This window comes from Lissotriton vulgaris, chromosome 10, assembly GCF_964263255.1.
Source record: "Lissotriton vulgaris chromosome 10, aLisVul1.2, whole genome shotgun sequence".
NCBI lineage: Eukaryota > Metazoa > Chordata > Amphibia > Caudata > Salamandridae > Lissotriton > Lissotriton vulgaris.
In genome coordinates, this window is record NC_141698.1 from 153,145,336 (window position 1) to 153,168,123 (window position 22,788).

Below are 22,788 nucleotides of genomic sequence, written 5' to 3' on the forward strand. Positions count from 1 at the left end.
CACAAGGAGATTTGATTCTCATTGGGAAAAAAAGATTAAGAAGTATATTACACTGGAATTTAACAGAAAACAATCTTGAATTCAGTGTCAGGTAAAAGACTACAAACATTAAGGGAAATTATATGTGTGTGAAAATAGGTTACCACATACTCTTTATTTTTCCTCAAGAACAGTACACGTACATTTATTAAAAAAGAGATGCAGATGAAGAGGTCAATGTTACCTTTAGAAAAGTATTCAATATTTCATCACGCGGTACTATCGGCGTTGACGTGGAAATTGTGTCATGACTTTAGAATTCATTTGCTGTCAAATGTGCAAGGTACATAATCTGAAGTTCGGGCACACTGCATCGGTTGGTGTGTCTAGATATGCTGAAAAAAGACAGACAACATGAATGAAGTTTCATTGAAATAACCTGTCGGAGAGAAGAATGCTAGACCGGTTAGCAAATGTCTAATTTCACTATAGCCATAGTAGTTTGTCAAAGGTTCACTATTTTATTTTTAATATTTTTAGTTATTTTTTTTATTTTAATAAACTTTCATAAATGCAGAAAAATACAAAAACAAAAGGAACTCATAAAAAGTAAAAAATAAAATAACAAACTACAGAGACCAATACCGGCCATAACATCATTTACAGTGTACAATAGTGAATATCGCCCATCACTCATAATGAGTATCATGTAACATAACATGTAGCATCATGTCATCTGCATCACGGAATGTTGAAAGAAAAGAGAGTGGTAGCAGAGTGCTAAAGACAAAATGATAAAGAATCATTATATATCTACCCCTGCATCAATTACCGAAGGAGGCAACAAGCGTTCCAGAACAGTAGAACTGAGAGGATCCCCGATATTTCCTTTGTGAAAACAGCCAGGGGCACATGACCGACAGTCCCATCTCACTTCGTGCACTGAAGTGGAAGGGGTTCCCCGTTTCCAGCATCATTATTTTTAGTGGTGAGGTATATCTTATACAATTCCCAAAAGTATTTTGGGTGGCTGCATGGGGGAAGCATTTCACTGTAATTTTCGGTTTGGGTACAACAATACATCATATCTTTTGACCGGCTGGATACTGTGGGGAGTGGGCCATGGGCCAGCATACAGCAATCCTACGTCTCGCAATCAACAATCCCATATCAGCTAATCTCCTTATGGCTTTGGGCAGAGGTTTGGAGTATCCGAGCAGCGCGAGGATGGGGTCTGGGGTTAGTGGTATATCAATGATGTCCCCTAGCAATTTAAAAATCTGTCTCTAGAAATTAGCAATCCCAGAGACCCCCCTTGCAAGGAGAAGGAAATCGGCCACGTCAACACCACAACACTCATACGCAGCAGCATCGCGCAGACCATACCTATGCAGCCTCTCTCGACTGTAATAAACCCTATTGAGAAATTTGAAGTGAATCAACCTGTGTCTCCCATTTAGCGAAATACGCTTCGTACTTTCGCAGCAGTATGAGTAGTCTTGTATAACTTTGCAATGATATGATTCGGAGTATCAGTACTAATTATATATGTGAGTGCATCCACCTCTGGCGGCTCCGCCATATCTGAGCCCACATTCTCAAGTAATGATGCCTCATCCGGTGAAACTGAAACTTAGTAAGTATTGTGTGTTGTTGTACCGCCGTGGCCACTTCGTCCCACGTTCTGACTATACCGTCAGAGAACATATCGCCTAACGTCTCGATATGCAGGGACTCCATCGCCCTCGTAACCCCCCTGTCAGTACATGCAGACAGCCATAGACACCAGTCAAGCGGCATATGAGGAGAGTACAAAACGACTCCCGCCTGCAGTTTCAAGAGATGTTGCCAGGCATGCACCGTCGTGTTGATGGAGTCTACGATGTCACTCCAACGGTCCGGAGGTTTAAATACGAGTGCCGGCAAAGGGCGTGGAGCATCTGCCACCCTCTCAATCTGTATATGTTGAGTGTCAGCCGGGCCATGTATCCAATAGTGTGCATGGCGCTTTGGGCCACCCTATAATATACATCTAAGTCTGGGGCTCCTAAGCCCCCCAAGTGATATGGTAGCGTAAGTATCTCCCATTTGGCACGCGCTTGTTTGCCTGCCCAAGCGAGCCTGATGTAATATTTTTAGTTAATGTAGTATAACAACATTTTTATGATAGGGTAGTTAATTTTAAATAGTTTAACAACAGTTTTAAGAATTCAATCTTGAAAGATTTAATACAAATCTTTATTCAATTTTACAATATATAATCATAAAAGATTAGCATAGCATAGAAATACCATGTTCCATGTAAATAAAAAGAAAATGTAAAACGCTTTCAGATAAAAGCAACAAGATTAAAAAAGATAAAAAGCCATTTTATTTCACAGAGGGTCACATTAACCCAAGAGTTAAAAAGTCAGACAGCATTTTAAGAATTCATCAGTTTGTTCCAGTACAGGGCACTTTAAAAAAAAGAACAAACTGCAAAAGACACAGCATGATCAGCTAACAATTGCAGATATAGGAAGACCAATCTGCATTGGTGGAAACTCCTTGGCGGAAGAATGGACATAAATACCTTCGTCAGGGGATGATAATATCTACGTAACAGTACCAAGTGCGCCAGAGTATGTTGCAAGCTTTCATCACAAGGATATATTTCAGTAGAACTTGCAATATTGCCCTGGCGGGAAACAAAGATTAGATCGAATTGTACCCAGACGAAACTTTGTAAGAAGTGATCTCTCCCAGGGGCATCTAACAAAAGAAAGGTAAGGTTCAGACCCGCACTGTTCTTTTTTAAAAACAAGAGGGTTCTCAGGGACAGTTTTCCCAGGGCCATATTCTCTCTGTACTCCCTAACAGGTTTTAAGAACAAATTCTTGATTAGCTTCCTATCTTCTTTCTTCAGGTGCTGAGGGCTATAGAACAGTTCTGGTCCGTCCAAAGACATGGCAGCACTCCTAAGGTCTTTAAGCCACAGTATTGTGTGGCCATACTCACACCCAAGGCAATCTTCAATCACATCTCTATTGAGTGCGGTTTGCTCACCACTCCATACTACTATCCACAAAAGCAGCGGGAAATTTAAGCAAGGTCTTCAGCATATTCAAGGTACAACTCATCGTGTATAACAAAAATACACACCCGAACTGGTAAGACCCAGGTCTAACAATTTCCTACAAAAGCAATTTCCCTCTCGCGGGAAACTCAAACAATTATGATACCCCCAGAGAGTGTAAAACAAGGGGATTGTACCTATGTCTCCGGGATGTATTACTAAATCACTCAGTAAGACAATAGATAAAGCTAAATGAATTAGTTTTACCAAGACAATTTATTTTGTCGGCTACGGCACTAGTTCGCATAAAATTCTTGTTAATACATTTAATATTAATGTTCAAGTTTAAAAGGAATGTTTAAACTTTGACTCATTTGGTTCTAAAAAGAAATAGTGCACCACATTGTGGAAACTGAATGCATATTTAATATTGGCAAATTCTTTCTGTCCATGATTAACTGTTTTTTGATAATTGGAATGAAATGATATATGTTGATTTAATGTTCTTTGTATGTCACATGTACATTAGTCCTTTTTTGTTAAGGTCTATTGATGATTAATTCAATGTTTTTGTATGTTATTTGTATATATTTTCTTTTGTGAAAATTCAGTCGCTAGAGGTTGAGTTGATAATGTTGATTCTCTTGCCTAAAAAATAATCATCTAAAAAACTGATTCTAAAGATACTGACAAAATAAATTGTCTTGGTAAAACTAATTCATTTAGCTTTATCTATTGTCTTACTGAGTGATTTAGTAATACATCCCGGAGGCATAGGTACAATCCCCTTGTTTTACATTATTATTGTGGCCCTACCTACCCTCCGTCCCCTAAGGGCCCACCCCTTCCTTTCAATTACCCCCAGAGAGTGGCACCGTAATAACAACACAGGGAGGCATTCCATTCCATATATTTGTAGCAGCGGTCGAACAGTGCTGGCAGCGATTTGCAAGACAAGGTACCGAGCTGTTCTGATGATCAAAGGTAACCCCTAAATAAAGGAATGCAGCCACCCTTGAAATGACCTTCCCCTTAATGGTTATGGGTCTAGCTTTGGAGGTCTGTCTCCCACAGGCCATGTAGTACGTTTTAGCGATGTTAGTATCCAGCTCTAATTAATCCATAAACATAACTAATAAGTCAACTAGGCCCTTTGGGCCATTAGAGGTGCAGAAGGTCAGCACTTCATCATCTGCATATATGAGTTAAGGAACAAATATGGATTTAATTTTAGGCATGTCCTTCCCGTTGGCTGCCAAAAAAAAGTTCACACCGTTGATATATAGTAAGAATACAATTGGCGCCAAAATGCTTGCTTTCCTAACCCCCCTGAGGTAGGCTGAAACAACCAGTGCTTTTCCCTCCCAACCCGTATCTCACCTATGCATTGACATCTTTATGAAGGGCACGTAGGAAGTCAATCAGAGGCTGGGGCAGTGCGCGATCGGCTAAAATACTCCAGAGCTTTGATCCGCAGACCCAATCACAAGTGACAGCCGAGAGTCCATCCACACCTAGTCCAATGATCTTTTAAATATGTTCCACCCATTGTATGGGAGTGATGTTCGAGCCTATGTCATCCGGCCTGGCTGAATAAGACTGATTTCCATTAGCAATCTCCCAACAAACCCTTGCATCCCCGGAATTACAGGTGGTAACTAGGCGCTCCCACATTTTTCTTTTAGGGTTGACTTCCTATTCCTGATGCTATTCTTATAGGCTGCACTTGCGGTCACAATGTTCTGCTAGTTTCTTGGGCTAGTGTTAAGCGTTTTATGGAGCCTCTTATTAGCCACCCTGCACACTTTATCAAACCAACCAGTTTTGGGAGTTCTACAAGGTCCAGATAGTTCGAGCATGATGGTTCTGATGATCAATTTAAGAGCTGGAAGGCACCCAAAACAGAGGTGGGTGCGCCTTCAAAGGTTAGCAGTGAGTCCATGATCAGGCTCAGGTTTGAACCGACTGTAGCTTTTAACAGCGAGGAAATTGATAGGCCGAGCCATTTAACCCAGAGACCCTGAGCTTTTGAGATCAGGCCAGTTAGTTCAGGGGTAGGATTTGGCCGGCTGTTGGCTGGTAATGCCATACTGACCTCCATGGGGTTATGATCACTATAGCAGGTTTTATGTACCTTCCCAGAGCTTACAGAAGATTCGAGGTTCCTGGAGATAAACACATAATCTATAATTGGCCCTTTACACCAACCTGCGAAGGTGGGTCATTGGTTGGAAAGGTTCCCCACCAAATCGATCACATTGCAAATATCTGCCTACCCAAGAGCATTATGCACAGTGGCGCCTCCTCCGCTAAGGTGGAGGAGCATCGCCCCACTGCTTTAAGAGCAGTGCAGCGGAATTTTTTTTTTCACTAAGGGCTGGGTTACGGGGGAGGAGTGGTTTGCCCATTCCAAGTGCACATGACTGCTTGGTCAGCCCTCTTGGGCCGGTCAAACAGTCCTGTGCACTTTGCATCTTCCCTACCAGGCTTGCTTTACACAGCATGGTGAGGAATATGCAAAGCCTCACAGTCCCCGTCTGAGCACCGAACCACGTGTTCAGACCAATCACAATGCTGCAATGCAGCATTGTGATTGGCTTAGAGGAGGGAACAAGCCGACCGGCAGCAAAAGATAAATTGATTTTTTTCTTTTTTTTTGGTCTCCCCTCTCCACCCCTCCCCCGCCACCCCCGTCCCTGCCAGCCACCACTGATTATGCAGTAGCCTACCTCTGGTGTCAGATGTCATAAAGCAAAATGGGGTGTTGCAAGCCAAAAAAAGTTCAGAGGCAGTAGGGTTTAGGCCAGTTTAGCGTTAAAATCACCTCCCTGTAGTACATTAGCTCTTTAGAAATGCAGATCATGGTGGCTAGCCCGCCCCGAGCTCTATGGCCTGGGTAGAGTGTGATTGAGATGGCAAAACATTCAAAACCATCCCAGATAAACTGCTCCTGGGCCCAAGTTTCTTGGAGCAGAATCAGACGAACTGGGTGGATACATTTTAGACATTCTGGATCCAATAACTGGGCCCTAATGCCTGCAATATTCCAACAAAAGAACGTTATAGCAGAGTCCTGTGAGGAGATAGCTGTTACAATGGGAGGGTTGGTCGTCAGTAACCAGCTGACATTAAGGCTAGGGATTGAGATGTCAGTCATTGTGATCAAGGGAAGAAACCTACTAGAAGTGGGGACACATAGTTTTTCTATGTCCCATATCACCAGGGGTAATCCTACTGCTAGACAGAGTTGCAAATGCCCGTAGAAATAGCCAAGAAGAAGGATTTTAATACTCACATCGCGTGGAGCTGCTGTTTTGCACTATGGGTCAAATGTCTGGCCAGGCTGCGTGACTTACAGTTGACTACTACATAGTCTCCTTTCAAGTTCTTAACAGCTGGGCCAACCCACCAAAATCTCCTCACTAAAGTATGTCCCTGTATTCATGGATATTAAAATTTGAGTTGCGACACAACCAGTGGCACTTTGGTTTTCAGGTTGGCGGTAGATTCCTTGGTGTTAAATGGAAGATGGGGGACCCCATCATAATTGTAACGTATCATCAACACTCCAGTGGCAAGTTAAGGCAAGGCAAACCTTTATCGGGCTGAGAGTGCCCTCCTGGACCCCGAGCAAACCCTGCTTCAGTCTGGCCTATCAAAATTCCCTGAGGCAAGCCATCACTGGATGAGGGGGCTGCAACTACTCCAATAGGTGTAGGGGGGGGGGGGATGAGAAATAATAGTGTCAGCTTGTGAGCTATTTTGGACAGAGCAGTCTGTATTTGTATGATAGGGTCCAGCTGCACCCTCGGGAATAACAGAGGTGGCTAGCTGGACCGCACCTGCAGGAAAGAAAACGTTAGTGGTAGAAGACATTTTAGGCAGGGCTGAGTTATGCAATCCCTCCACCAAGAGGGTGAAACACAGATTTAAACTTATCCAAAATAAGGTCTCTTTCAAGGGTAGGAGCTTCACGAACTTCCTGGAGAGCAACAGTTGGTTCTCATTGGCTCAGGGTTTGTGCCAGTTGTCTACTATTCAATCAGGGATTTCTATCAATCAATCAATCAATGAGGGTCTCAAGGTGCTTGGGGGGGCGGGATGCTAGCTCCGTTCAGTTGAAGAACCAGGTCTTGAGTGCCTTCCTGAAGATGTTCAGTGAGGGGGAGCTTCTGATGTTGATCGGAAGCTCGTTCCAGGTCTTGGCCGCGATGTAGGAGAAGGCTCTTCCACCTGTTCTGGCTCTGCGGATTTCCGGCAGATCGGAGGTTTCTCTTGGGTATGTCGAAGGAGATTCTTTCGTTGAGGTATTGGGATCCGGTGTTGTAGAGGCATTTGTAGGTGTGGGTGAGTATTTTGAAGGTGACTCTCTCCTCGAAGGGAGCCATTGGAGGTTCTATAGGTGTTGGGTGAAGTGTTTGTGTCGAGGTATGCTGAGGACCAGTGTGGCAGCTGTGTTCTGTATGGTCTGGAGTTTGTGGAGCAGAGACTTGTTGATCAGTGCATAGAGGGCATTTCCGTAGTCCAGTCTGCTGGTTATGAGTGCGTGGTTAACGGTCTTTCATGATTCGGAGGGGATCCATTTGAAGGTCTTTCAGAGGACGCGGAGGGTGTTGAAGCAGCTGGATGTAATGGCGTTGACCTGGTGGGTCATGGAGAGGGAGGAGTCAAGTATGATGCCGAGATTTTGGGCGTGGTCCATGGGGTGGGAGGACTCCCGAGGGCAGTGGGCCACCAGGTGTTGTCCCATGCCGAGGGAGGGGGTCTGAGGATGAGGACCTCTGTCTTCTCCGAGTTGAGTTTCAGGCAGCTGCTGCTCATCCAGGACGCAACGTCCTTCATACCTTCCTGGAAACGGAGTCTGGTGGTGATGGGGTCCTTGGTGAGGGAGAGGATGAGCCTAGTGTCGTCAGCGTAGGATATGCTTCTGAGTCCATGCTGTCTGACAATGGGGGCGAGTGGGGGGCCATGTAGATGTTGAAGAGTGTGGGGTTGAGCGACGAGCCGCTGGGTACTCGCAGTTAATTTCCGTGGGTTCGGAGAGGAAGGGTGGCATTCTGATTCGCTGAGTTCTGCCGGTGAGGAAGGAGCGGATCCAGTTGAGGGCAGTACCTTCCTTGTATGCCGTCATCGTGGAGCCTGGCAGTGAGTGTGCTGTGGAAGACGGTGTCGAAAGCTGCAGAGAGGTCAAGGAGGATTAGGGCTGCGGTATGTCTTTGGTTGAGGAAGGTGTGGATGTCGTCTGTGGCGGCGAGTAGGGCGGTCTCAGCGCTGTGCTTGCTGTGCAAACTCAATTGGGAGGAGTCGAGGATGGAGTTTTGTGAGATGAATTTAGTTAGCTGGGCATTGATGGTCCTCTCTTTGACTTTGGGCACGAAAGGGAGGAGGGAGATGGGTCGGTAGTTCTTGAGGTCCGTGGGATCGGCTAAGGGCTTCTTGAGCAGGGGTCTGACTTCTGCACATTTCCAGCTGTCAGGAAAGATGCTAGTCGTTGATGGTGCGTTTGGCCGTTCGTGTAGGTTGGAGCTTTTTTTTGGCTGCAGAGGTGCACTCGCTGCTGTTTGAGACTTCAGGCGCATCATTTCCCATTAAAGGTTCAAGGTCAGAATCAGCAGGCGTTGTGCTGAGGGGGACAGCCAGAGGCAGAGGGTCAGAGATGGACTGAGAGTCTTGCTGAGTTCGCGGCGGGAGTCTAAGGCCTTCCCCTGCTTCCAAGGATAGAGGCCGCTCTGCAAGATCCATTTCTTTCACAGTCACCCACACCGCACAGACTAAAGAAGTGTCTAGGATATTAGCATGGGGCAGCATTTTAGCAGAGCCTTTCTCACTCAAATAGTTTACGATTGACCATGCTAGTTTACGATTGCCCATGCTGGTCGCGTGTCAACCCTCAGGCGGCTAGACTGGAGTGTTTGTTATGCTTAAGGAGTAGCACACCCAAGGAAGGAGGAGAAGCCAGGAAACAGATGAAAGTAATGCTCACCACTCATGGTTTGAAATACCAAATCCAAGGAGTGGAGCCCATCCCAGTCTCCTCCAGGCAATGACGAGCACACCCTTGGCCCGGGCGTTTGCCGTGCATTTCCCACAGGGAAGGTGGGGCAGTGAACACACGCTTTAAAGCCTACCCTGCTGCAGGGGAAGGTGTTCCCAGGGACAGCCTCCTGGGGCCCATGAGAATGCTGGTAGGTCTAGTTCTCTGCCCCCGGAGCCGGCACCAAACAAAATAAGATCCCGCACGGCAGGCCGTGACAACACACTTTATCAAGCTTAAAATATGTATATGTCCTGACCCTGTCCTAATAATTATGTCCAGACAAACTGTAATAAAAGACGATGTGTTCTAATGTATAGAGAAAATGTATTATAATATGGTTTGAAGAAGAAAAAAGCTTAAAGGTATATACTTTTGTTGATTTTGTAGAGAATTGCAGTAGCATATATATTGCATATATTTATGCAGCTATTAGAAGTCCACCGGTGCCAGCTGCACAATTCTGAAGTGGTGAGAACTCACCTACTAAACCTCATTTCAGATGATCACAGGATAAATATAGGTACTAGCTTGCTAGGGGATTTAACAGTGTTGCCTTGAGTGAGAGCTAGAACAGATGTCTTAATAGGACAGCTGTGACTTGTAATAGTCTAACATAGAAAGGAGCTTTGTTACTCCTCCACTTCAACCAAACAATTGAAACACAATATTTGCACAGAGGAACCTCCTGGATAAAAATAGAGAAACATCTATGAGTTATTCTAGCAGCCTGATGACACTACAGATAGTTTGTGTCTTCAGCTTTTCATACCCCATGGTAGTTCCCTAACGCTTTTTATGTATAAACCCCAAAACACTTGTAAGGTTGCCTTCAATGGCCAGGCCCTCTTTATCTAACAGATACTGTTTGATAAGTCTTTATTGTTTGATTATTTAAAATCTTACAATATTAAAATTACAAAAATATATACTTTTTTAATATCTAAAACCAGTAAAAGCGATTTCTTCATAAAATTCATTAAAGTTCGTTAAGTTACTTCATTTAAGACTTAATCTCCTAATTTTGTTTTTGCTATTAATAGGAACCTTACAAAGGTAGCGTTCATACCTATATCATTCGATTGGAGACAACATTTCAGGGCTTGTCTACAAGTCCGTATTCCACGTACGTTGAAAGGGAATTTAAGTAAAGATTTCCTTTCATTTTGGAGTCCAGGACAAATACATAGCAGGTGGATAATGTTCTACTCTCCACTTTTACATAGTATACATAGTGTACACCTTTCAGTGGTTTTCCACTGGGGGAGGTGGCAAGTTCCCGGGAGTATTCCAAATCTTGCTTTGAGAAGGATTTGTGTTTTTTTTTCTGACCACAGGGTTTCCAAATAGTCTTGTACCTTCTTTTTTTTGTATCCATTTATTATTGTCCAAGCATGTTTTCTTTTTGTCAGACTATCTTTGTCATTTACGAGTGATGGATGGTTTGTAGTTCTATTAATTATTTTTTTGAACGATGCATTAGTTATAGTGTTATTCCAAATTGAAGTGACCGCAAACTCTTCTATCGCTTCTTTAAGATAGTTCCATGCTGTTGACTTTGCGTTATTATTTATCTCTTTCCATAATAACTACGATATCTGGTTATCATGATAATTTTTTATCCGATTACAGGTTTTAATAAAATGTCCCTTCCTCGCATAATATTGGTTGGTTAAACCGAACTCCAGTCTAATTTGCGCTGGCGAGGCATTAATTGGGAGGTAAAATAATGATTTATATGTTTTAGATACAGTTTTATTTATTGTTTCAGTATCCTTTCCCATTAATGATTCACTGCCATATGTAATTGTTGGTAGCAGTCTTGCCCCTATAATGTTTAAGAGAGGCCCATATGTAAGGTTGCCCGGTGATTTCTGCAAGATTCTAAATGCTGCAGTAGGGAGTTGGTCTTCCTTTGAATATCTCTTTTTTGCGGCTGATAGTTACCCTTCTCATCAAACAGTACACCCAAATACTTCTATACTTCAACTTGCTCTAGTTGGGGTATCTAACAGATACCCCAACTGAGACTGTCGGGAAGGAAGATGAATTATCAACTAGGAGCAGCCAGGAAGAGAGGGTCCCTAATACCAGCAAATGTCTTTGGCTAGGATTCATAAAACACCTGTAACTACTACACTTGCATGGTCCACTTCTGCTTGGTCGTGATAGGTAAGCGTTTTTTTTACTTGATAAACATTTATAATTTAGAGTGCAGAATTTACGAATGTTGTAAACTATCCATATGAGTGCACTGAATTTACAAACAATGCTAATTCACGCTTAATTTCCTAAATCCACATAACTTTGCACTTAATGTCCATGGGATGATTTTTTGTACCAAATCTGTTTGTGGAATTTTGAAACATACACTAACCAATGCCTCCAACCCGGTGGCCAGTGTGGGTGACATGCCTGAACCTAAATGACTGACTACTAGATTCCATACCCACCCTCCCTTCTCCAAATTAGCAGTCATCAAGGAAGCCTTTCATCACAGTTACATTTGATGATCTGCCACTCATTCTGCACCTCAAAGTCCCAACCATATTCCCACGCTCCTCTCCGCCTCAAAGCTGGCGTATTTCCATATGATCTGGTAGGATTATAAAAAATACACGAAAGAGCTCCATGCACCAAAAAATAAGAAATACAAAATTGGAGCCCAAGGCTTTTCAAATTTGTGAGCATCACTCACGACTGTAAGAGTTACAGGTGCAACCATTCCTGAGAGGAGTGATTTCTCGTTTTACCCTATAGTACCATGATGCACACAGCGCCTCTGAAATCTGCCTGCCCCGCAGTGAAAACAGCGAAATTGTGAGTCAGTTGGGTAGGGCTAATGGGGTATAGGAAGGGAATCTGAGTATGTTTGCGTGGAATATGAGACCTTTTACATCTATGATGGTCTTCCAATTAAGAAATCTTGGGGACTGCCAAAGCAAGTGAGTTAGGACGTCCATCTTTTTTCAATAGATGTGTTTCTTGGATAAAGCTTATATCACCTGACTCTCTTAACCTCTTCGCCGCTAATGACAAATATAACCTGACCCAACAGCATCATTGATGGTGCATTCAACACTCTTGTGTTAAAGTTAGAATATTCAGCATTTGTGGGTGTGGTATGTGCTCTACGGGCGTCCAGTAGAGAAGATGCTGAAGCAGCTGCCTGGGCAGTCCCTCATATACTGTCAGTATATAAAGCAAATGCCCCCTTAGACTGATGAGTCTCCCTCTTGTTCCTTCCCTTCCAGGAAATTATAAAAATGTGTCCAAGAATACATTTTTCCAACACCACTAACAGAATTCGCACACACGTTGCCTCTCTCATGGATAAACACACAACAATCGCTTCCAGGGCCATCATGACAAACACCCAGCATCCGCCCCTCACCCATAATAATCCCCAACCAGAGCTCTATCAGATTCATAATGCACATGCGATACTGGAGTTATGATTGGTCCTCTTCGTCTAAGGGTTCCGGCATGGATCTTCCAGGTCTTGTGCGCTTCTGTTGTGTTTGATCAGTTCCTTCATCGTTTGCATTACATTGTCTCTGACAGGTTCTATGACCACACATGATGGTTTCTTTCTGCTCTTCCATATACCTGCACCATCTTCCAGACTGGCTAACATCCCGAGTCATTCGCATTGCGATCTACTCCTTCATGGTCATCAGAACTGGCATCTGTAAGTCCCTGGGTACTCTCTGCATCCTTGAGAGATGTTGTGATAATTTTCTTTCCATTTCATGGGAAGATGAGATTAAATGGATGCCTCCATTGGTATGCAACCTGTTTGGAGTGGAGAAAATCTGTAGCCCCATTAAAGTCCCTATGCTGGCAAAGTGTGGTCTTTGCAAATTCTTTAAATAATTGCAGTTTGTGACCCAGGCAAATAATTTCTACTTGATTTAATGCAATGTACATTATGTTCTCTGTGTCCCCAAAAAATGTACCCTCTTGAGGATGTCGGATGACAAGTCTCTTCTGAGGCCACAAACGCCTGTGTTATGCATACAATTCAGTCTCAGTGGAGAGTCCTTTGGGCACCCACCAATTGTGTGTAACATGCCTTGCATGTATCCCACGATGCCCTGGCTTTCTAATCCTTTTGGCAGACTTTGTATTCTACTTCAAGTAGAGTCCCAGGTCCTACTGCTTAATTTGCAGCTCCGCATTATGATTCTAATAGGGGAGTCCCCACATTCTATGATACTACTCATATATGTCATTCACTGCCTTTTCAATGTCATCTAACTGTCCCACATGTGGATGCCAGGTCACATTCCGCTCACTGAAACATGCTTTGAAGTTAGGTTTTATGAATCCCACTCCTAATTAGATTTTTTGAGAAGTTATGCAAGAAGTCTGGAGAGATTTCCTCCTGTGCCTCCTCTGGTGCTCTGCTGGTTGGTAGGTGCTGTGTAGTGCTTGCCTGGTGCAAGTCGCTGTCTTTCTCTGAGGGTTTATCTGCTAGCATAGCTTTGGTGGATTGTTCACATTTATTTCTGCTGGCAGGCAGGCCATCAATTAACTTGTTTGAGCATGGTGAGTTTCTTCCAGGAATTGAATAAATGAATGAATGAATATTAGATTTATAAAGCGCTAACTTAGCCCAAGGGCGTCAAGGCGCTGCGTGGGTGTGGAAGTGCCGTGTTTTGTAGCATGTTGTATGTTCCCCAGCCAGGCTCACCTGTAGGAGTCTTGGATAACTCTCCCAGGAACATTTATGTCATATTTGGTGCCACACACAGGCAAGTTAAATGACTGCAACACTCATCCATACTGATGTCTTGGCTGCTCCTGGTCTTGGTAGGGTTGTGACTTGCTCACTTCTACTGTAACCCTTAACCAGAATCTGTTGGTTGCCCAAAGCCACCACCATTCAGCACCAGTCAGCACCATTCAACACCATTCAACACCAGACAAACCCACCCTGCTTGATGTAGCACAGTTCAGTCTGCTGGGACTCAAGAGGTGCTCCTCTTCGACGTCTGCAACTCTGTGGTGCCTTCGTAAATACCCGGGTGCTGGCTGTCTCAAACCTTCCTTACCTTCAAAGTTAGTGTCTCTTCCAGGTAAGTTAAACAGACTATTCAAAGGTTATGCATTAGTGGCATGAGAGGGCAATACGCCAGAGACTTTCTGAGACCCTCAGTGCCCTCAAGGCGTAATAAGGGGGTCTGCCACCCTATCCCTTCCAGAAGTCTCCCTTGTGTCTGAAGCATGACTGAGGGGTACAGTATAGGTTGTCTGAACGGTATCCCAATCATGGCGCCAACATGGAAGTTAAGTGTGGTTGCCTCCGCACCACCATTCTATCAGTTTCTTTGAGAAGGAACTGGGGAGTCCATCTCTGTCTGGGTGAATACACTCTCTCCCTCGTCTTGTCTGCCAGAAAGGCTTCAAGGCCTGTGTGCTCCGGCACCAATAGGGACACCACTATTCCACTCAACTGAAGCCAGGAACTTAGCTGTGAGTACAGGCTCCAATCTCTTTCTTATAAATTTAGTAACTCAAGTCTCCGAATGGAGCTTTTGTATAGGAGAATCCTGTGTCAATATCCCCATATATTGGCTTCCTCCAAAAAGGTAAATCTTCACTCTGTTCTTTCCCACCTCAGGTATTCCAACGGACATGGCTCATTAAAGGCGAGGCCCCTTCTCTTGTGAGTGTCCAGGACGGTGCATGAACACTTGGGTGTTGTTATCGTGCCAGATAACTTTTGAACCCTCCTGAGGCACAGCCGGGAGTAGCAAGGAAAACTGAGCATAACTTTCTTTTAAAACTGTAAAATTTCACTTTGCTTTTAAAATCACTCACCTTCCCTGTCACATCACTGCAGTGTGCAGGCACCCTTTCCTGCTGAAAAACGAGCACTGGTAAGGGCAAAATCGCCGTTTTCCCGCCAACTTCATTCCCCTCTCCCTGACTGGGACACGCCCACTTTGAGGCCACGCCTCTTGCATTGCTCCCTCCCTACAAATATGTGCATGTTGCGAAAGCGCAGTGGACGAGCGCAGCGGGCGCGACGAATGTGCGCTGAAGGCGCGCATAAGGCAAGCTCGTCTGTGCTCGTCCGTGCCGAGACCGGGCCAAGGGCCAGAAACGCTGATCAATCTCCGCAACAGGCTCCCCACATCTACCCCAAATCCACATTGATGGCACTGCGCACGCCTAACACCGACTGCGCTCAATATAATCCACACTCATGGTCAGATACCACAAAATTTACATGTCCTCACTGCAACGTGAAGCTGCAGATAACGAATGAAAAAATCGAAGCGCATGCTGTCACTGCATCTATGTCTTCCGACATCACCGCTGCACTAATCAATGCACGATCCCTTGTCAAGCACCGGCAAGAAATACACGATCTTATTATCAACAACAACCTTGATTGTCTCTTTCTCACGGAGACATGGACGGATGGAGCATCCGATCCTGGCATGGCAGTTGCGAACCCCCCAGCCTATAACGCCTATCGCCTAGATAGAGTGGGGCAGCGCGGAGGAGGACTAACCATCATCGCCCGCGACCACATAACGGTCAGAATATCTCACATCCACTCCACCTCCTGCGAAGCCCTTCTTTTCGATCTTAAACTCACCCCATCGTTTCATTTTAAAGGCATCCTCCTATATCGACCACCAGGCTCTCGCACCAACTTTCTAGCAAATCTGGGTGCAATACTAGAGGCTCCAGCGCTGGAAGACTCATTTACATTATTGGGCGACTTGAACTTCCATCTTGAGAATGCAGCTGACAAAGATACCCATTCCTTGATATCAGACATGCACACCATGAGTCTGCGGCAACTGGTAACAACCCCACCCATATAGCCGGTCACACGCTAGATGGCATTTTTACTAATATGCAAGGCATTAATATAATAGATACCTTACCAATGACATGGACCGACCACTTCGCCATTTTAATAAAAATATCAGTCACATTAAATAGACTCAGACCCCACTCTGTACCGAAACCACAAACCATTAAAGTTTGGAAGGACATCGATCACGCTGAGCTAACGAACCTACTTTAAAAAACTCGTCCTGACTCAACATTTGATCCAAACTTGGCCACACGGCAATTTCAGGAGTGGATAGGTACCGCCACCCACTCCTTAGCCCCAACTAAAATATTCTCTAGAAATAGAGCAACGCCATCAGCCCCATGGTTTACAGAGGAGCTCCGTATTAAGACGCAATTCTGTAGAAACAGGGAGAGACATTGGCACAGATCCTACAGCGCTGAAAGCAAGACCAGCTATAAGGAAGCACTCGGACAATACAAAGCCCTTATAGTCGAGACAAACAAATCCTTTTTCGCTGAACAAATCAATTCCTCTAAAAACTCAAGTAAAAAACATTTTGAGATAACTAAGGTTTTAGCGGGAAACGCACCGGACCTCAATCCTCCTCAATCCCAAGTCTTTTGTGATTCTCTGGCTGATTTCTTTTTCACAAAGGTGAATGATATATATCAAGCATTCTCCACAAAAACAGTAATCACCCCCCCCACATCTAACAACGGGACTAACAATATCGAACTTTCTCAGTTCTTAGACCTTGGAGAAACACTAATCAAGGAAATAACGGCCACAATCAAATCAGGCTCAGCATTAGATCCTTGCCCTCTAAAAGTCATTCGTCCGATCATGGACTATCTCTCCCCTGACATTGTATCAATCTGCAACATAATGTTCAGAACTGGGATATACCCAGACTCCCTTAAAAACACCTTGGTCAAACCCCTACTTAAGAAAGCTAATCTGGACAAGGACCAACCAAAAAACTACCGCCCCATAGCCAGTCTCCCCTTTTTAGCCAAGGAGGTGGAAAAGGCTATGAACTCACAACTCTCAGAGTTCATAGAAAAACATCAACTACTGGACAACACCCAATTTGGTTTCCTCAAGTTCCACGGAACCGAAACTGCCTTAATAAAAGCTACAGAAGACATAAGAGTGATCCGGGACCAGGGAGGAACAGCAATACTCGTACTGCTCTATCTGTCGGCGGCCTTCGACACGGTCGACCACAAGATCCTGGTCGACCGTGCCGAAAACCTGGACATCCGCCACATGGCTAGAAATCTGCTTTCCTCCTTCTTGGCCGGTAGATCACAGGTGGTCACACTGGGGCCCTTCCAATCGCACAAGCTGTCACTACAGTGTGGGGTTCCCCAAGGCTCATCCCTTAGTCCGACACTATTCAATATCTACGTGTCGGACCTGGCCTCTGTCATCAAGGCCTATGGGATGAGCCTTACCTCGTACGCGGATGACACCCAGCTTGTGTTGGCCATCAACGGGAATGGAGACAAGGTAGCTGAAAACTTCCAAGAGGGCATGCAGGCGATCGGTGAGTGGATGGCCTCTAACTGCCTAAAGTTAAATGCTGAATAAACGGAGGTCGTCATATTTGGACATCTCTCCCCCGGATGGTCAAACACCTGGTGGCCCCCTACACACGGAACACCACCTACACCAGCCATCACCGTCAGAAATTTGGGGGTGATTTTTGACGATAAATTAAATTTCATGGCCCACTCAAATAAAATAGCAGCAACAGCCCATCACAAACTTAGTTAGGCTGATCAAGAAAATCATGCCGTTTCTACCAACCTCAGCAGGTAAGACGCTGGTAAGCGCCCTCGTGCTGTCATCTCTTGACTATTGTAACGGCTTATTCATCAACGCCCAAGCAAGAGTGACCAAAAAAATGCAGACCATCCAGAATGCTGCAGCCCGCCTCTTGTCTGGAATCCCAAAGTTCTCACCAATCTCTGAGACTATAAGAGACCTGCATTGGCTCAAGGTTCGAAACAGGATCAAGTTTAAAGCGCTGTGCATACTCTATAAAGCACTGCACAACTGTTGTCCATATTTCCTGAAATCCCATCTCAGATACCAGTCCTCCATAAGATCGCTCCGATCTAACAACCTTAAAATCCTTCAAATACCACGAACAAAAACAGTTAACTGGGGCGATAGACGCTTCCTTGTGGCAGCTCCCAGGTTATGGAACTCCCTGCCAGCTTCCATCAAAGACAGCCCATCCCTGATGCATTTCCGCAGAAAGATAAAGACCTGGCTGTTTGATCAAGAATAGTTACCGGCCTAACCTCTGGAATACATTCAAATTTTCTAGCGCCGAGACGCCTACAGGCAATTGTACGCGCTGTATAAATCTCAAAAATAAATAAATAAACAAATTTACTTGGGTTGATGGAAATCCGTCCAGCCTTCCAAGAGACATAAGCAAAATGTGAGTGTCCGCTGTGCATGTGAAAATATGAATATTTTTCAGATTGCCTACAAACTCAATAATCGCAGACAATCAAAACACAGTAAGTATGGACAATACTGTGCACATACACAGGACACTCACCGGTGTTTTCTTCACAATATTCACGCTCATTAGGAAGAATACGACGTTCTGAATATCGCTTTCAAACCTGCTAGACAGGTCAGAGAGAGATAAAAGAAAATGGCTTTTATCCATCACCCTCCTCTGGCCTGGACCAAGGGACAAATCACTTCCCCAAGCAGAGGGTGGAGTTAATTCACTCCCATTATTGCCTTGCCTAAGGGCTAGGGAGGAGTTAATGCAGTCTTATGAAAACAAAAAACTCCTTCTCCTGAGTTTGGCAAATGATTAGTGATGCTGGATTCCCCTGGGGGCAGTTTGCATCAGTGAGAGGGATTTAAATATTGCGTAGGTTACCAAATTTACAACTTAATATGTATCAGACCACAAGATAGCATGAAAACATTGCATACACACACATTTTAAAAGTTTCATTCATTTATTCAAATAATTTAAAAGTAATAACACATTATTTCATAAAAACAATCTTTTGCACATTCGACTTTGCTGTTAGTCAGCTATATTAAAAAAACTCCAATTTTCTTAAAAAATGCTGTTTAGGCATTGTTACACAAGTCTACATATACATCATATTTATTAGACAAAGTTAATACAGGCCATCTCCTACAGCCTTGCACAAGGATGGGAGAACAATTGGGAGGACCTCCACTGCATTTGAAAAGTGTGAGTGGGGCATTTTACAGCCCACACCATCCACCTGGCACTAGGGTAGGTGAAGACAATTATATGAGAGAGTGGTAGGGAGATGTATTTCTTGGCTTCATGGCCTTGCCTAGGAGCAGGCCAGGACATATGATATGCCTAAAACCTTTCTCCCTTGCCCAAAGACAGCCCAGAGGCCGCATTATACATGAGGCATATTTTCCTTCATTGCACCGGGAGCACCTTTGTGCGCCCGGCACAATGAAGGAAAATGCGCTGTATTATGATGAATGCGTTGCCCTCAGGGCAGCCGTGCACTCGTGCTGCCATGGGGGCAGTGCATGCATCTGACAAGCGGAGTGGCTGCTTTGAAGCCGCTCTATGTTTTCACAGTGCAGGCGGAAACCACCTACACTTTTAAAGAGAATTTCTCCCCTCTCCAGAGTGCCAGCGCTGTTGATATTAAAAAAGGGGCCACACAAGTGTCTGCGGCCCCTTCTGTAATACCAAAGTGCCACAGGGACATGCAAAGATGGCACAAAGGCTCATTGCGCCCCCGGGGCACTTTGTATAATACAGCCCTTGGTGTGGGTCACCGCCCTCCCATATTGCTATGTGAGCCATTTAGGGGTAAGGTTAGCTCTCATCCATTCCTGTACCCAGCGGCAGCTCCTCCATGGGAGCGGAGGAGCGCCGCCCCCTCCCCACACAGCTGCAGAAAGCTCGAAAAATAAAATGGTAATAAAATGATTTTATATAAACGGTATGCCTACATACGCTGTGTCGATGCCAATTTGTTTTTGTATTTGTAAAATGTAAAATAAAAAAATAAAAAGTATTAAAAAAAAATATTTTATTACCATTTTATTTTTCTGGCTTTCTGTCCAACAGTGAGGGCATGGCGAGGCCAGTGCATCATTGCTGCTGATTGACAGCAATGACGAGTGTCCCTTTCACTGTGAATTGCACATGTTGTTTGGCCAGCTCCATTATTATGGCCAAACAGACATGCGCAATTCAACCTCTGTAACCCGGCTGTCATAGACAGCTAGGTTGGAGAGCAGGCACAGGCCTTCGGTGCTCTTCGGAGCACTGAAGCAGCCTGCTCCAGCCAATCCTCACATTTCCCTCATGCAGCTCAAGAGCAGTGTCTGGATTGGATAAGGAGCTGCGAGACCTCGCGCTGGAGGAGTCTGGAGACTGCCGGAGAACACAGAGGACATGCTGCAGGCTAAGAAGGTAAGTGAAAGCTTTTTTTTTCATTTTGAAATGTAGATGTTTATTTGTATGTTTCATTTTATTTATGTCGACTCACCATTTTTGAGGGTCATCAACCGCCACTGCAGGCTGTACCCAGTTCACAATTAAGAACAGGGTGCAGGAGCAGGTGCCAGCTGACAAGCACCTCCATGGCCTGCAAAATGCTTCAGATCACAAAAGAATGTGTCTGCAGTCACCGCAGCTGGCTGCTCACCAATAGCCCAAAGTCACGGAGCAGCTTCCTTCCAATTATGAAAAGAGCATAGGAGCAGGTGCCAGCTTCCCTGCTGCCCACCAGGGCAGCAGGGAAGCTGGCACCTGCTCCTATGCCCTTTTCATAATTGTGAAAAGGGCGCAGGAGCTGTTGCCAGCTGACAGGCTCATCCACTAACTGCACCATTATGCAGGCCAGGGAGGACAGGAGCCAGTACGCTGGCACCTGTCCTGCACCCTGTTTGCTGATAGGCACAGGGTGCAGGAGTGAGTGTTGCTGGCTGCTCTTCCGCCACCTGGACAAGGTGCGTTAGGCTATTGCCGACTAGTTGGCTGTCACTGGCCCCTTGCCCCATTTCAAAACAGGGTGCATATCACCTACTCCTCCTTTGTCCCTCACTCTTGGGCAAGGTTAATGGGGCAGATGGGGACATACAACCCCTTGGGCAAGGTGAGCAGGAAGCAATTACATTTGAATCCTCCTGCCCGTGGGCAAGATGGCAGGGGGGACAGAGCACACCTTGTCCCCTGCCCCTGGGCTAGACAGTGGTGGCAATTAATATGGAAGCCCAGGAGCAAGGAGGGTCGGAGGTAAGACGCACTAATGCCTGTCTATTGGTGGGTGTAAATCCTTTACACTCATCTACCTTTTTAGAGAAAGAAAATATTGTTAGGGGTTTAAAAAGAATCCTCTGTTTTATTTTAAACAAATCTCTCCATTCTCTTAAATAACTTTTTTCAAATATTTCAGACATTGGGGTACACAGAGGGGTAATCAGGGGTGCTCAAAGCTGCACACACAGTGAGTCTAGAGGTGTAGTTGTGGGACTGCAGGGCACAGAGCAGTGGGTGCAGGGTGCAGCAGCACCAATGGCATCAGGAGAGAAAGTGGCATACAGTGAGCATGGCATCCTGCCATGCCTATTGAAGAGTCCACATCCTTCACCACTGTTATGCGAAGTATGGCTCAGGCACTTGCCCTCATCCTGAATATGTAAAATTGCTGGGCTAATTTTTTTAGTATTTTTAATGTCTTTATCTTCACGTTTTTATTGTGTACTTTTATGATTTTAATTAATCGAATAAAGTGATTTTGACTTGACTCATCCTGACAACCCAGTCGGTCAAAACGACCCTCCTAACAAAAGTTCTTAATCCTGCACAATCTACTCAGAAAGTACAAGTGTGATTGAGGTCTTCTGTTCCTTCAATTAATGCCGTTTAAAGGGACTCTTATAAGAATGTTTGTGTGTAACCCCTTGAGGGCAGAACACATTTCCCTAAACATATATTCCAAACCATCTTGTCAGAGTCAATTACCCTTCATTACCTAAAGAGTCTGTCCCAGACTCCCTTGATTCTTTCGTAGTCTTGCCTGATATTTTGACTACCACTTTGTCTGATGACTTGCACACTACACTATGAGAGAATCAAGATTACCTATAAGGTAATATTTATGTTTATATATTTTTTCACTGATTCTCTCTTGGATCTCGCTGGAGGTCTTCCTACAGCTCCCTTGATTATCTCACAGTCTTGCCTGATATCTTGTATACCACACAGAATCTATGTACCTACTGTCATACTTATTAACCTTACCACAAGACTTCTCCTGTTTACTTTGGTGCTACTGTTTGCACACAATGTAAGTACTGGTGACAGGATATTCTCACACATAGGTATTTATATATATAGGAATAAATATTGTATTTTCTCTGATGTACCTCTATGCCCATGATATTTTTTTGCCTTGAAACGGCCCCAGGCCAGTGCGTCTCTATGGGCCAAAACACATGTTGGCTATTATCACATCAGTTGAGGAACAGAGAATTAATCTTTACCTCATCACAAACTGGATGTCTACTATTTTCTCTTTTCCTACGCAATATGATGAAGGCAGTTATTCTTGTATAGCACTATATATGTTGTTTTGTGTCACTTTAATGCTAGTTGGCCATTAGATATACATAAGAATTATGAGAGAATATTAGTCGAGTGACGTTGCATCTCCTATTCAGAAAAATTCTACTCAGGAGCCTCTGTTTCTCTTTAATGAGGCCTCACATGACGTCCTGGTGGGCACCTGGTCTATGCAGTCAATAGGAAGGTGGCAAGGCGGCGTGGATCGGCTCCCGGGGATCCAGACTTCCTTTTTTTTTTTTTTTCTTTTGTCCTCATCTTGCGATTACTGTATGATTACGGAG

General features: G+C 44.6%; 1 protein-coding gene across 5 annotated transcripts in view; it reads right to left on the reverse strand.

The window, feature by feature from the left end:
• BHLHA15 (basic helix-loop-helix family member a15) overlaps positions 1-22,788 on the reverse strand; it is a 103,380-nt gene that overhangs the window by 26,771 nt on the left and 53,821 nt on the right. For 4 of the 5 annotated variants that reach the window (XR_015300663.1, XR_015300662.1, XR_015300665.1 and 1 more), the window contains one exon: positions 224-374. The gene's annotated coding sequence lies outside the window, so the exon portion shown is untranslated. Of the gene's footprint in view, positions 1-223; positions 375-22,788 lie in introns of those variants that run through there. The other variant, XM_086940726.1, reaches the window with a different exon arrangement.